Consider the following 9,404-nt stretch of genomic DNA (forward strand, 5'->3'; position numbering starts at 1 on the left):
TTCATGTTGTCTAATGTCAGTTCTAGAACTGATTGTGTTCTATTTCAGTATTTCTTCAACTCCGTATTGGATCCTTGCTAATGCTATGTCTTTTAAACTTGTATCTATTTACCCGCATCTGACGAAGAGAACTGTGATTCTCGAAAGCTTATGCTACAGTAAAGTTGGTTAGTCTTAAAGGTGCTACTGGACTCTTTTCGATTTTGCTACTACAGACTAACACGGCTAACTCCTCTGGATCTATTTACCCTATGGTATTGTTTATGGAAATGTCTTTGATACTGTATGGAAATGTCCTTGATATTGATTGTACCGATCTCATACAGTGTAATCCGCCTTGAGTCTCAGTGAGAAAGGTGGACTATAAATGACATAAATAAATAAATGAGAAGACTATCCTTCACTGGAATGTTTTAATTCTTTTATTGCAAATCATCGTCATTAGGACAATGGCTGAGGAGCATTAACTCCATTACCTTGGCGAGGATGTCACGTGCTTCCAGAATTATGTTTTCAGAGTCCACAAGTCCAGAAAGACAGCCATGATAGCATCAAGAACTAGAGCAGACTAGGATCTGGGAGAACCAGGTTCGAATCCCCCATTTTTCCATGGAAGCTAGCTGGGTGACCTTGGGTAAACCACATACACTCAGCCTAACCTACCTCACAGGTTTGTTGTGGGGATAAAATGGAGGAGAGGAGAATTATGTAGGCCACCTTGGTTTCATATTGTAGAGGAAGATGGGTTATAAATAAACTAAATAGATAAACTCAAAACAACTTCACAGAGGGCCTCCCCTAGCAGTTGACATCTCTGAAGTGTAATTGTATCTTCAGTCAGTATGTTTCGAGGTGAAACAGCTGTTTGGAATTGAAAGCTTTCTTCCTCTTCTGCCTTATAAATGGCAGAGCATCCTCATACTTCATTCCACATTCAATGAGAGCGAAGGTAACCACTCTTCCCACTCCTGTAGTCCAGTGTACAGCAACAGGTTCCTTGTAACATTTGGTTTTCAACCAGTTGAGCCAGTCTTCCACCATCTCGCTGGTGACAGGGTTGCTCTGTCCTCAAATGGCCAGTCTAGAACTTGGATTTCTTCTTTTTCAACAGGTAGCCTTAAATACCTGCACCAAAGTTGTCACTCCTTATTTCTTAAGCGCCTCTGTGAATTTGTTGAGGGTTGCATTGGTTGGGTTGTAGGTAATCAGGAACTGCATACTCTCCGAAGTTACCTCCGCTGGACTGGGATGGTTCATCGCGGCAAAGAAGAAAGTATGTTGGGGCAAAAACAAAAAGTTCCAATCTTGCAACTTTTCACAGCAGAAAACACTTTTTTTAAAATCACTATAAGTGCCCTGGGTTGATCAGAGCTTGGCTTGTTTACTTGCTCTTCAAGAGTTCTTCACTTCAAGAAAAGCAGGTTTGCTTTAGCATCAGCTGAACTCAACTTCACCCTCGATCATCGCAGGTGGCGTTCCTTCAGACACCGCAGTTTCCTGGAACATGCAAAAAATAGCCTTTAATACATTGAGGCAGTGGGGAGGAACAGAGGAAATGTAAGGACAGGTCTTTTCTTCACTTGGGTTCAGCCAGATTTCACTTCTTTAAGAAACACTAAGAGGTTTCCAATGTGCAGAAGATATCCCCATATATTTGAGTCTTTATGCCTTGGCATCCAGAATCTCCAAGGCCAAATTGAATTTATGGCATATAGGACGTAGCCCCCAGTTCACTTGTCAGCCAGGGTACTGTGCTGGGCCCAGTGGGAATCTGCTCGGATGCTCCAAATCACTATAAATGTGTGACATGGATTAGATCACTGAATGTCCAGGCACGGAGTAGGCCAGGTGCCGCCCAGGTGGGAGGGCCCCTCTGCCTGCATCAGAGCCAGGGCCACAGAACCTATGAGCCAAACTACACAAGACAACTTACGCGTGAATGACAGGCAAATGGACTTACACATGTCTCCCTGTTCCTTTCCTACATACTCACCAGTGCGGCCAGACTGCACTTGATCCCGTGTTCATGCTGGCGTGGGTTTCTTCTGTGCTCCTCCAAGATGCAGGAATGGTATCCCATCATGCATCGCTAGTTTGCGCATGCTTAAACCGTCCCCTGTCCACTATTGCCTTTCTATGCAGGAAGAGGAAAGCAGAAGCAAAACAGAATCGCCACTCTGCAACGGTGATTCGATGATATGGACCACAGATACTTGCCAATACATGTATAGCAGACCGGGACTACAGGACATGTGTTCATCTTGGTCAAAATGGACACGGGCAGGTAGGAACAGACACGATTCTAGACACTCGTGTATTTTGTCTCATCTAGTTCAGCTCTATGTGTATACAAGTTTTATGTGCAGAGAGAGAGCCAGTGTACATACACCAGGTGTGCAAATAGGCTCTTGTCCCACCCCACCCCCATTTTTAATGTGTGGGTGGTGTGCCAGTGGGTACATACTCTCCTTCCACCTATTGATTTTTCTCAGATTTTTGTTGTCTGCATAAGGCTGGCATAGCTGGGAAGTGGCAAGATATAGGGGGGAAACTGTCCATGTATCCCAGCCCTAGGACAGTATATCTTCCTGTGTGCATGGTATGTTTGTTCCCCGCAGAGTGTATCCTTTAGCAGTGTGTCCTTACGATCCACATAAAGGAGCCTAGGCTCAGGAGATGAGATGCAAATTGAGGGGAAAGTATTTTGAGACTAGGATGCTAGAGTTTGCCAGAATACCCAAAGGAAGTGTACCTCGTATCAACCAAGTTGGATAGATGATTTGTTGAGGAGTTTTCCATTTCATTCTCCAAGGAGCTTAAACACGGAATTATATTTTGTCCTAGCAACCCTGGAGAGATGGGTTAGATTTGGAAACCATAATTGGCCCAAGGACATTAAGTGACTTTAGGAATGTGGGAGGATTTGAACATGGGCCTCTTCAGTCCTTGTCTAGCAACCTGACCCAGGGTTTCCCAACCGTACTGAGAGCCAAGCTACAAAAGATGAATCACACAAGGACATGCACGTGAAAAGAGTCGCAATGTTGGCAGGGAAGCTGAGTTTTAAAAGAGATCGGAAGGCTTTGTCAATTTCCCCTCTCTACAGAGCCAGGGAAGATCCCTCTTCAGAGGGTTTGTTAATTTCCTCTTTGCCTCTGGAAGGCTCTGTCAGTTTCACCTCCCCTTCTAGGAGGCAAAGAGGAAATTAACAAACCCTCTGAGGAGCCATCTTCCCTGGCTCTGTAGAGAGGGGAAATTGACAAAGCCAATCTCTTTTAAAACTCAGCTTCCCAGCTACCATTACGACTCCCTTCACTTGCATGTTGTAGCGGAGCCTGTGGACACTCAAAGAATATTGAGAACAGGTAGAGTGCCACCACAAGATGGCTGCCAGAAGGGGGATGGAACGCACACAACCATCCACAAAATGAGTCATACCTAAAATGTTAGGAGATTGCAAGCCAAGCATCCCCCCATGACAGAGCCATTTTTTTTTCAAAGAATGTAAAATGCGAACACTTTACTCCTACTGGGTCTTTGCCCTTGTTTTTCATCAGGAAGGAGCAGCACAGCCTCTAGTGGATCAACAACATGGGGGCTGCTTTGGCACGCTGTTACGTGTCCTTTGGTGGGTCCTGATAAATGCTACTGTGTGGATTGTGTTCTGCGTTTGGGGGTTTTACTTTTGGACTGGCACAGCTGCTAACAACCTCCTTGCTCTCTTCCCTCCAAATCTATTCCCCACCTCCAAGCTGTGAGGAATCCCTTTGTACAACTGCAATTTTTAAGAATATGCTTTACGGAATATACAAACTTTTACTTGGCACCTTTCAGAGGACAGTGTTTTGGGACAGAGAAATAGTAGGCAAGAGAAGGGCCAGGCAGTCCCCCCTCCCCGCGCACCCCCCTCTCCACTCTAAATCTCTCCCCACCCCACCCCAGGTGCTTTGCTTTTGAAAAATAACACCACGGTGCCTTTATATGCACTGGCAAATGATGTGTGGTTAATCCCTTGAATTGGGGGGGGGGGGGTGGCTTTGCAAAACCAGTTAAGTCAGAACATTTGCATTTAAATCACTTGAAATCCCATAAGATTGAATGGGCTTCAATAAGAGCATTTTCGCAAGCAGGGTTAGGAATGTGGCTCACTTGTAATAGATATTTATGGCTTGCAGCATCATTCTCCCAGTCTTCACCTTATCCTCACATCAACAACCCTGTGAGGTAGGTTAAGCTGAGAGTGAGTGATGGTTCAAAGTTACCTGTGGAAGGCAAGCACTGTTAAAATCACACAAGATCCACACAGATTTAACATGTTCTAGTAAGCGTGCGGGTTAAATCTGAATTACACTTGCAGTGACTCAAAAATGCCTGTTTTTGCTTTGTTTGTAAAAACGACTCATTTAAATGGCTGATAAATTACACAGAGGGGCTTGTAGGGAACGTCTAAGAGAGCAAGTCTTTGTCCTGCAGAATAAAGATCTTTCGGATTAGCCATGTGGTGCAATGGTTAGAATGTCAACCTAGGATCAAGGTTCCCTGCGCCGTGAAATTCACAGGAGACCTTGGACCAATTGCCCTCTCAGTCTAACCTACCTTGCAGTGTTGCTGTGAGGATAACATTGGGAAAGGGAGCGTCCTGTTGACGGCCTTAAGCTCGTTGCAAGAAGGACGGGATTTTGAAAAATATACTAAATCCATATATAATCCAGCTATGACGATGAACTGTGGAGGCAACAGGCAGCGAGAACTTGATCAGATGTACAAATCAATGCCTTTCCCATCCTGACACCCACATGTACTACATGCCTACATTCCTTTCTTGGAAGCAGCTCTGAAAAATCTCCGAGAAGAGGGATACATATTTTTAAATAAATAGATGTGGTAATTAGGGAGGTTGCAGCAGGCTACTCAAGCCATAGCTGGAACGGAAGCATCACGAAAGCACCAGAAGGCCTGAGATTTTATTGCAAAATTGTCATTTACTAAGAGTCTCTCTGCATGAGACATCATGCATGGGGACACTCAAGTGTAGGGAGATGCAATGTTAGCCGGGAAGCATAGTTTTAAAAGACAGATGCAAAGGCTCTGTCAATTTCATCTCTCTACATGAAGGTAGTTTAAAAAGACAGAGCTGACAGAGATTGCTCCTCAGAAGGTTTGTTCATTTCATCTTCGCCTCCCCAAAGGGGAGGTGAAATTGACAGAGCCTTCAAGTGAAGATCTCAATGTGCATTTGAGACGCTCACTAAAAAGGCAGACGTATAAATATTTTAAATAAATAAATATAAATACTTTTTTAAAAAAATAAGTGCATCAACAGGAGACACGGTGGACATTTTCATAAGTGAAAGATCTCTACTTTGGAAATACCTGCATCTTTCTCTCTCTCTCTCTCTCTCTCTCTCTCTCTCTCTCTCTCTCTCTCTCTCTCTCTCTCTCTCCTTCCTTTGATCCTCACTACAGTAATCCTGTGAGGTAATTTAGGATGAGGGAGTGTGACCGGCCCAAGATTGCACAGTGAGTTTCTGTGGCAGAGCAGGGATCTGAACCTGGGCATTGAGTCCCAGCCTGACATTCTACACCATACCATATTCTAACCATTACCATACTGATACACCAACGGGATGATTCAATTGGAGGTAAAAGATCTGGGAATAGACTGTGCATATAGCGGTTTCTTTCCATGGAAGCTTTCTGGATGATCCCGAGACAGGCACTTTCTGCCTAACCTACCTCACAGGGTTGTTGTAAGCATAAACTGGAGGAATCTGTAAGCTGCTTTGGATCCCCATTGGGAAGAAAAGTGCCACAATGACAGTCACTGTATGACTTCAGTCACCCTATGCTCCTCCATGGCAGCTTTGCTCTTCTGAACAGGGTCTCCTGCAGGTGGCACCCTGCACATCAACGAAATCAACAGCAGCCTGTACACGGGCTTCCTCAGTGGTGGCCCCTACCCTGTGGAATGGTCTGCCTGAGGAGGTCAGGAGAGCCCCCACTCTCCTGGCTTTCCACAAAGGATGCAAAACTGAATTATTCAAAAAGGCTTTTTACTCAGATAGGAGGGCTGTATTGTAAGGAGGGGGTCTGAAATGCTTCGCTAATGAGTTAGGGACCCTAGACTTCACCACTATGTTATATTGGATTCCTGCTAATGGTATGTCTTTGTGAACTTGTATCTATTTACCCTAAGGCATTGTTTATGGAAATGATATTGACTGTACTAATCTCACACTGTGTAATCCGCCTTGAGTCTCAGTGAGAAAGGCAGACTATAAATCAATAAATAAAATGGTGGAAGTTGTAAGCTACTTTGGAACCCCATTGAGAAGAAAAGTGGAATATAAATGTCTAAATAAATACATAATACACCACCTGCCACAATGATGTTCACTGCATGACTTCAGTCACCCTCTCTTAACCTAACCCACCTCACAGGATTGTTGTTAGGGTGAAACAGAAGAGGACGGAAGCGTCTGTGCTGTCCACAACTCCTTGGAGGAAGGGTAGAATAACAAAAAAAAAAGTCTGGTTTATAGGTATAGGCAATTCATAGAGCAATTTAACCAATCCTTCTGTGGGGGGGAGCCCTTTTCTCTGCCACAGAAACAAAACACTTTGGACATCTTTCATAGGAAACAACAGCGACACCCAGTGCCAAACGCAAGCCAATGCGGACCCCTGTTCCAGGCGGACAAACGCCTTAACATGCCTCTCATTCTCAAAGGCAAGAGCCAAGGGCAAGCGGAAAGCCGCTGTCTCCATTTGGCACGTCACCCACATCCTCCACCTTAAGAAATTAAGTGGGTAGAAAATCAGAGCTGGGCTGCATTTCCTGACAGGTCTGAATTAAGAGATTCCAGCTTTCTTTTTCTTTCTTTTTTTTTAATAGACCCTGCTTCCAATTCCCTGAAAGTTAAAGAGTGCGAGTGTAATTGGTATGCAGGATGTATCCGCGCTCAAAGGTACCAGAACTAATGCTGTCCTGTTAATGAACTGAGTGAGTAATAGCCACGGGTATAGAAAGCTTATGTCTGAAACTAATCCTAGTTAATGAATCTATTGTTACAGGTATTAAATGGTGACAGGGGGTTTCATCCATCAAGCCTCCATTAATCACAGCATCCCCGCCTTTGCTTATTATTTAGGCGCCAGAAAAGGGTTCTTAATGATATTAGGAATAGACCGGTCGTGGTACGTGACCTGGGACAAACGGAGGATTTAAGGTGACGAGCGTCTGATCGGATGAGCGTTGGAGAGGGGATTCAAGCATCTCCCCACTCGCCTGGTGTGTTATCTTGTCTGTGCAAGCCCAGCTTGTCAGGAGGGGATAGAGCATAATGTGTTCCCTGTGCACGCTCAGCGCTGTCATAAAGCCAGCCGTTACTCCAATTCATTTTAACACGCCGCCACGCAAACAGGAATGGGGAAAAGACTAAGAATGGGGAAAAGACGGCCCGGGGGGGTCATTGGATCTCGACCTCTGCCCCCGAACAAGATCCTCCATTTATTCCCTACATCTCCAGCCACATGATCTGGGATCAGGGCTTTTTTTCTGGGAAAAGAGGTGGTGGAACTCAGTGAGTTGCCCTCGGAGAAAATGGTCACATGGCCGGTGGCCCCACCCCCTGATCTCCAGACAGAGGGGAGTTTAGATAGCCCACCACGCCAGCGCAGAGGGCAATCTAAACTCCCCTCTGTCTGGAGATCAGGGGGCGGGGCCACTGGCCATGTGACCATTTTCAAGAGGTTCCGGAACTCCGTTCCACCGCGTTCCAGCTGAAAAAAAGCCCTGTCTTGGATGCCAGAAATGCACTGCAGAAATGATGTGTGAAGATTAATTGTAATCTTTTGATGAATCTGTATTTGGTTCTGCTAGCTATCTATTTGAGATGTTTACGGTGCCATCCTAAGCAGACTTAGACCCTTTTAAGTTACAGCCTTTTAGGATGGCACTGATGCTAACATATTCCCGCAGGTGTTTCATAACTCAGTGCACATGGACTGCTTTCTACTGAATCAGACCCGTGGTCTACCAAGGTCAGCACGGTCTACTCAGACTGACAGCCGCTCTTCAGGGTTGCAGGTACATCACCTCCTGCCTGGTCCTTTTAAACAGGAGGTGCCGGGGATTGAATCTGGGGATGGAACCTGGGACAGTATGCATGTAAAGCAGATGCTTTACCACTGAGTCATAGACCCTCCCTCAAGTATAATTCTACAAAAAAATTATAACATTCCAACTTTTATTTGCCCTGACCTGGATAGCCCAGGGGAGCTTGATTTTGTCAGATCTTGGAAGCTAAGCAGGGTCGGCCTTGGTCAGTAATTGGATGGGAGAGCTCCGACGAAGACCAGGGTTGCAGATGCAGGCAACGGCAAACCTCCTCTGTTAGTCTGTTGCCTTGAAAACCCCAGCAGGGGTCGTCATAAGTCAGCTATGTCTTGATGGCATTTTCCACCACCACCAAGTTGTATTTATTTTCTTCATTTATACCCTGCCTTTCTCCCCAATGGGGACCCAAAGCAGCTTACAACATTCTTCTCTCCTCCATTTTATCCTCACAACAACCCTGTGAGATAGGTTAGGCTGAGAGAGTGTGACTGGCCCAAGGTCACCCAGCAAGCTTCCATGGCAGAGCATGGATTTGAACCTGGATCTTGATAAATAAATCGTATGTTGGCCACAGAAAGGATTCCAAAGTTGTGCCTTTAGAAGAGTTTGCAGTGAAAGCGTGATCATGGGGATGAGCTGGTTATGCTGGCTGGTGTGAGGGTAGGAGAGAAAGTAACAAACCATACACTTGCTTATTTTTAGAAAGGAAATAAGAGTTCTTTATTGCAGGAACTCCATACTCTGATAGGAAAGGAGGAGAGAGAGATCCTATCTACCTATCTAATCTAAGGATAGGCATGGATGGCAGGACAAGTCCTGCATCCATGACTGTAAGATAGAGAGAAGGGAGAGAAGTGACAAAGCCAGGAAGAGAAGGATGTCACAAGGAGGAAGTCCTGAGAATAGCAATCTACACTTCAAAGAACAGTCAGAGCAGTAAACAGTAAACAGATGCCCTGATCACTCTATCTTTCTAACTTTTTGGTTTGTCCCCCTCTGAAACCTGAGGAAAGGGACAGCGGAGAGTGCTGCTCTTCTAACAAGTCTCCCAGATTCTAGTCGGACACTTTAACCGTTATAGCACACTGGCTGCACGTAGCCAAGCCAAGCCAGATGGCTACTCCTAGCAATGGTTCTCAAGAAAGTCTCTCCCAACAAGATCATTCCCAGCACTGACCATCTGAGCTCCATTAACTGGACGTGCCAGGGATTGAACCCCATGGCCTCTGCCTCTAAAGCCCGCACTCACAGCCCCTCACCAAGACTGTTCATAGGAAGCTGCCTT

At 45.4% G+C, this 9,404-nt stretch overlaps 1 pseudogene; it reads right to left on the reverse strand.

The window, feature by feature from the left end:
* Positions 1–798: 798 nt before the first annotated feature.
* On the reverse strand, positions 799–1,257 carry LOC129342928 (protein tyrosine phosphatase type IVA 2-like; annotated as a pseudogene).
* Positions 1,258–9,404: the final 8,147 nt, after the last annotated feature.

Source organism: Eublepharis macularius, chromosome 15, assembly GCF_028583425.1.
Source record: "Eublepharis macularius isolate TG4126 chromosome 15, MPM_Emac_v1.0, whole genome shotgun sequence".
NCBI lineage: Eukaryota > Metazoa > Chordata > Lepidosauria > Squamata > Eublepharidae > Eublepharis > Eublepharis macularius.